This window comes from Emydura macquarii, unplaced genomic scaffold (genome assembly GCF_026122565.2).
Source record: "Emydura macquarii macquarii isolate MOO-44397 ecotype Brisbane River unplaced genomic scaffold, CSIRO-AGI_Emac_v2 contig_480, whole genome shotgun sequence".
Lineage (NCBI taxonomy): Eukaryota > Metazoa > Chordata > Testudines > Chelidae > Emydura > Emydura macquarii.
Window position 1 is genome coordinate 12,763,142 of NW_027130617.1, and position 6,430 is coordinate 12,769,571.

A 6,430-nucleotide genomic window follows, 5' to 3' on the forward strand; every position below is an offset into this window, starting at 1 on the left:
GGGATCTGCCCTGGGATCCAGCCCGCGGGACTGGGGCTGGGAAGACTCCTAGATGCAGAACAGGGATTGTTAGCAGAGAAGCAGCCCTGAGTGGAGAATCTGGGTCTTTGGAGGGTCACAGGTGCACTTTGTCACCCATCCCCAAGACCCCTCAGAGATCATCCAGATTTCACCCTGTCAGATGGCTTGGGGTGCACTAAAACGTGCTATATCTAATGTGAGAGGCAAAGTGGGTGAGGTAATGTTTATTGGGCCAGCTTCCCTTGATGAAAGAGACAAGCTTTTGAGCTCCACAGAGACATATCCTCTCTGAATAGGAGAGACTGATCCCTCCCCCGTCATTTGGCAAAAGTCACTGTTTTATTTTGGTCAAGTTGTTTGTCTTTCAGGAGAGTAGTATCAGAATAATTCATGACAAGGTAGATTGGGAAAGGCCAAGAAAAAGACTACAGAGAACAGTCCCCATTTGTTTTTTATTTATATATGCATGTATCCCCCCCCCCACCCCAAAATCTATACACTCTAGGGGCCTTCCTACAACAATAATATCAATAAGTGCAGTAATTGATATAATATAAACATCTCACTACCAACAAACCAAAAATTACAAACTCAAATTACTCCAACTTAAAACAATTTCCCACTATTAACAGTCCTTCCCCCTACAACCTCCTGACAATTTGCAAACGCTTGGGAAACAAATATGAGGTTTGCTCATATAAATTAGTTTGGGGTTGGCCATGTGACATGTCTCATAAACAAATTGGTATTTTTAGTTGGAGAATAACTTGGTAAACATGTTGCATTTAAGCCACACCACAGCAGCAGTAATTACTGGCAAAACTTAGTAAAACTGTTTTGCCTATGGCGGGGGAAATTCTAAGCTACTAGGACAGGAAGAGGAAGTAACCATAACAATCAGCTCAGTTTTGTTTACATCTTTTCTATAGTTGGATTCTAGGAATGGGAGGAGAAAACAAACAAACAAACCCCTCCTCCCCCCTCCCAAAACCAAACTTTGCAAAGTTGCCAGTGTGAGAAATAATTATTGATAAAGACATGGCTGGAAAGCTACTGTGTATGTATATGCTTGCTCTGCTTGAGATCATTTTAACATTCTTCACCTTTTACTTTAGCAAATGTATGTATCTTTGCTGATTGAATGCTGCTTTCAAACTCTTTTTCTACCTTTGCTGAAACTGTTTTCAGTAATGTAATGTGTCATTGTTCCATGATTTTCATTCAGAGGAAGCAGCATGCTACTGTAGAGACTGTAGCATACAGAAAGTTAGAGGACCAGGGTTCTAGTCCTAGTGCTGTTGCTCTGAAACTTTTTGAAAGTCAGTTATGCCAAAGTTTTCAAACTTGACTACATAGATAAAAGAGGTCCCACTTTCAGGTTTTGAGCCGCTATAGCTCCCATTGGTCATGTGGGAGTTATGGCTGGTCATTGCCTCTACAGATGGATTTAATAGCTAATTTTAAGTACCAGTGTTTGAAAGACTGAGCTTTAAACACTCAGTAAAAATGGGAGTTTAAATCAATTGAGATCACTTGAGAATTGGTTAGAAATCACTACAGAGTGAACCTAGTCCTTTATCAGCTCAGTATTCAAGTCCACCCCCTTGCACTTAACTTCTCCAAGAAGAAACTGATCTTCCTGAAATTTTGCATTCCTTGTCTCATCTCAGGATAGAGTTTTTCTGGGAAAATCAGACAAAGAGTTTATTTTGAAAATTTCCCTAACATTCACTTTTTTCCACATCCAAAATGGCTTGGTTAATAAACTCAAGATTTGTTTTATTCGCCTTGCTGAGCAGAGGTATCTTTTAGTTTTGGGGGAAGCACGAGGGACATAAAAATGTACAAAGAGTTGTTTTTAAATGTACAGGTCACCATCCAATACCCATTAAAGTCGACGGGAAAGCTTTCAGAGTCCTTCCATTAACTTGAGTGGGTGTTGGACCTGGCACATTAATAGCAACATTAATAGAATAATAATTATAAAAAATTATAAGTATTTTATAACAAATGTTTATAAATATAAGCAAACCTAAATCCAGCTCCTGTCTGTGAGAAATAGAGGCATGACATGAAGAGCAGGAGACTCAGGGCTTTTATTAAAGCTAAGACCATTAGATTCTTTTTAAATTTCAATGGAAACAGATTTTAAAACAATTTCCTCAGGGTTTGTAACCCTAACATTGTACTGGTGCAGGGGTTCTCATTCTTTACAGTGTGGACCACTGTACATTTTAACAGAGAGATTAGTTCAAGGACCACAGCTCCCACCATTTGTGACTCCCTTCCCATCCATGATCACATACTATACCTGTGGCAACTACAGCAATTTCTTACATGAAAGAGTCAGATTGAGAAAGTATTTCTTTTCATGTAGTTTAGCAGGTGGAGAAGAAAGGATGAGCCAGCGCCATGTGACCAAGTAGCCATCCACAGACTGCCAGCCAGCACTCTGCAGAATAGCAGTGGTCCATGGATCAGAATTTGAGAATTGCTGTGCATCAAAATCTGAAACTAAATTTGATTAAAAACTGACTAGTCTATTTTCACTGTCCTCAATGAGAGAAATACAAAAATTAAACAAGCAGCATGAAGAGTGGAAAAATAAAACAGATATTTATAATTCTTTGTGTTTTAATGATCAAAGTTATTAGTCACACAGATGAGGCCATTTGTTTATATATATAAATGCACGGGGGTATATTTTCCCCCTCTGTCAAAATGAACAGATGGAGCTCTAACCTGAGGGTAACAAGGTTAGAGGCCATAAAAGGATAGTGCAAGCTCCATGACATACTCCCCTTCCCATGCTGCAGTGCATGAGCTTTGTGCAGCTAGGGCTCTATGGAAATATGGAAATTTGGGGACAAGAGAGAACAGAGCCAGGCAACATCTGTTCCCCATAGCATGCTTCCATCCAGAAATCATGGATATTTGAGTAGGAATTAATATTACATCTCACAGCATAAACTTCTTCTAGTCCCCACTGTAGATGAATGTGTGTCATCAATGGAACTCAACCAGGAGTTGGTAGAGGAAAGAGGAACAGAAGAGCTGTGTGGCGGGATTAGGAAATGTAATGTAGGCAGCAATCTTGACTTTGCAGGAGATGGAGTGGATGAATACGTACTGTTATTATTATAACACCTGTCCTTCCATGGCGCTTCTTCCTTTTGTGTCCTTCTTTAACCATCACTTGTTGGCATATCAAATTTAGGTTGTAATCGCTCCGAGACATGGCCTATGTCTTTGTTTCTAGGGCATCTAGTACTATATAGGGTACTTGAAAAATAATAGTAACGATGATGATGGCAATGATCTAGTAGGTCTTTTCCCATCTCACATTTTTATTATAGTACAATACAGCCTGCAAATGAAAACTCATCCATGATACAGTAAAGAGAAGAGATCAACTGATATATCCAAAAATCAAACTCTGTATGATAGCATTGTATATTAGTATAGGCCTTGATTCTACAATGAGTTCCATATAAGAGGACTGCACTAGTATGAAGCCCTGTTGAAATCAGTGGTGCTCTGAATGGACCTAGAGTCCACCTGCACAAAACTCATTGCAGAATCTGTCTCATAGGCAATACAGGCTCATAGGCAATACAAAGCTTCAGACAAGAACAAATGAGATGAGATTATTATGCATATTAGTATAAAGCAAAATGATTCTCTGCATAACTGGAGAATATTAGGGGGAATCTCCTGAGACTTTTAAAACATAGAAGTGATGACATTTGTTTAACATTTGTCTGAAAAACACAAAGGACTAGATGGAACATCTGAGGCTTCTAGAAATAGATTTATGTGCATTTAAAGATACAGTGTTATGATCGGCAGACTGAAAAATGTTACCTACTTTAAGGGCTTTTATATTTTGTTTGAAAGCCAGTGGAGCACTGAGCATTGGGGAGGAGAGGATGAGTGGCAGTAGTGCACAATGGGATGTGCATTGAGATGTAAAGGTTTGTGCTTAATGCTTGGTATGTGTCCTAGTGATCAGACCATTGGATGGGGACTCAGGAGACCTGGATGTCTAGTCCTGGTTCTGCCACTGGCTTTCTGGGTGACCTTGGCGAAGTCACTTCACCTCTCTGTTCCTCAGTGTCCCCATCTGTAAAATGGGGATACTATTATTGACCTCCTTTGTAAAGTGCTTTGAGATCTACTGAGGAAATGCCTTATACAAGAACTAGGTATTAATTAATTATTATTACAAGGATGTGTGGGAATCTTGCTTAGTAGCACTTTCTACTGCTAGACAAAATGGGTAGTTTTCACTCTATCCAGTGCTGTCCTTCTAGCTCAGGGATTCTTAAACTGGGGGTCATGACCCCTCAGGGAGTCGCAAGGTTATTGGGGGGGGGGGGGCGGAGGTTGTCACGAGCTATCAGCCCTGGCTCATGCTGGTAAGGATGACATGGCATTGGGAGGGTCATCACTTTTGGGAGGGGTCGTCACAGCCTGAAATATTTTCAAAGGGGGTCTAAGCAAAAAAAACTTTGAGAACCCTGCTAGTGCTAACTGGTGTCTGGCAGTAGTACTGGGTAGCCATGGCCGCCACTTACATATCTTTGGCAGATACAGCGCTGCCAACAATGAGCCTGAACCAAAGCTCATTGAAGTCAACGGATCAGGCCCACTGTTAATAACCTCTCCTATTGCACTCAGAAAGCATACGTTTCCTCTACAGATGTGGTGGATGTGCAGTGATTCGCTACATTACATATGTTGTGAGCTCTTTGGGGCAAGATTGTCACTTACAATTTTGTGTGAACAGCAGCCTGAGCAATGAAGCCCCAATTTCAGTGAGATCCTCTAGGCACTTGTATTATATAAATAATAATAATAAGAGCCAATCACAACTGTTCGATGAAAACTTGGCTTTATCATCTCTGACTTTGACTTTAAATAAATATTTATGTGAGAGATCAGAGCATCCTTGGAGGGGTGGTTTTGGTTTATTGGTTAAATATAATGTGATTTTGGAAACATACCGGTAATTGAAATAATTTTGTGTGTGTATTTTGAAGATCCACTAGATGTCAGTGTAATCAATGCAATAAGCTGATAGTCAACAACTAGAGAACTAGGATAGGGGATGTCTGTAGAATAATATTTATAGTCTACCTTACTCCATGGACACAGTTCATGTGGGGACTGCTATGTTTTTATGTTACTGTAGGAAATATTTCCAGAAATAATATCGCAACTGATTACTCTGACTCTGCGAGGTAGTTCCCATTGATACAACTTCTGTGGAGTAGGAATGTATATATTGCTGAGAATGATGAGATGGCAATACTCTGTGTTGATACTGGACACTTAGTGATCAGTGTGATTACCAGTGAGACATGGTATGCCCGATTTGCAGATCAATAAGGTTTAATGTGCAAGATTTTCTATAGATATACTTGTTAAATACAAAGCCTAAAATTAACTACAATGTATCATACTCACTAAGCCTGGAGAGCTAAGCAGTCACTCAGAAGGCAGTATACAGGAACGGCTTTCTTCAGGGGCCCTGCCGGAGAGTCAGTGGATGCTCTGGTCCGACCGGCAGCACTTTCCATGGAGTCAGGTGTTGATGGAGCGTGCCCTTTTGTCTAAGTAGTGACTTCTTATACCCTTTCAGAAACGACTTTAACCTAATTACCTTTCTACTTATTATCATATATACTAATTACCTACATTGGGTTTTCACTCTTAACTATATTCCATTCTCACCATGATAATTGGGGTCGTCAAAACAACATCTGGTGATAGGAGGGGCAGTGTAAAAATATGCCCCTTGGCAATGAAACAGTGTACCCCCAGACGTTCAAGGATAACTTGTTCCCATCACCGTTATCTGTGTGCAGCTGCAAGCATACATGTTGTGTATTTCATCTTATGTGCCATGGTATGCAGAAACTGAGACATCTGCAAGGTTACTCAGTAGTCCTATTCATCTCTGCCAACCGGAAGATGTCATGCTACAAGGGTCAGAATAGCCAAGCAAGCAACTAAAGCTATGCTAGGCCTGTAGGACAGTGGTCAGGCAACTCAAATTGCACTGGGCCTCCAACACTCTGCAATTTAGAGGTAGGAAAAGCATGCAAAATGAAGTGCTACTGAATAGGTGGAAAGCAGGTAAAACTAGGGGCATTTGAGGGAGTTGAAACCCAAGAATGTTCCTTTGTGGTTCTAACTCTTCTCTTTATTCCACCCCAGAAGGCGTCTTCTTAGCTTTCTCCAAAATGTGGCCCTGGCTCCCCCCAGAGACCATCAGTGCTGCTCTTGAATCAGCCAGAGAGATTATTGCAGAGTGCTACGAGGTGCTCCCTCCTGAGGTTGAGGGCATTGTCTCTTTACAGTGTTCCTCACTTTCACCATGTCAGGAACGAAGGACCAGCCTCAA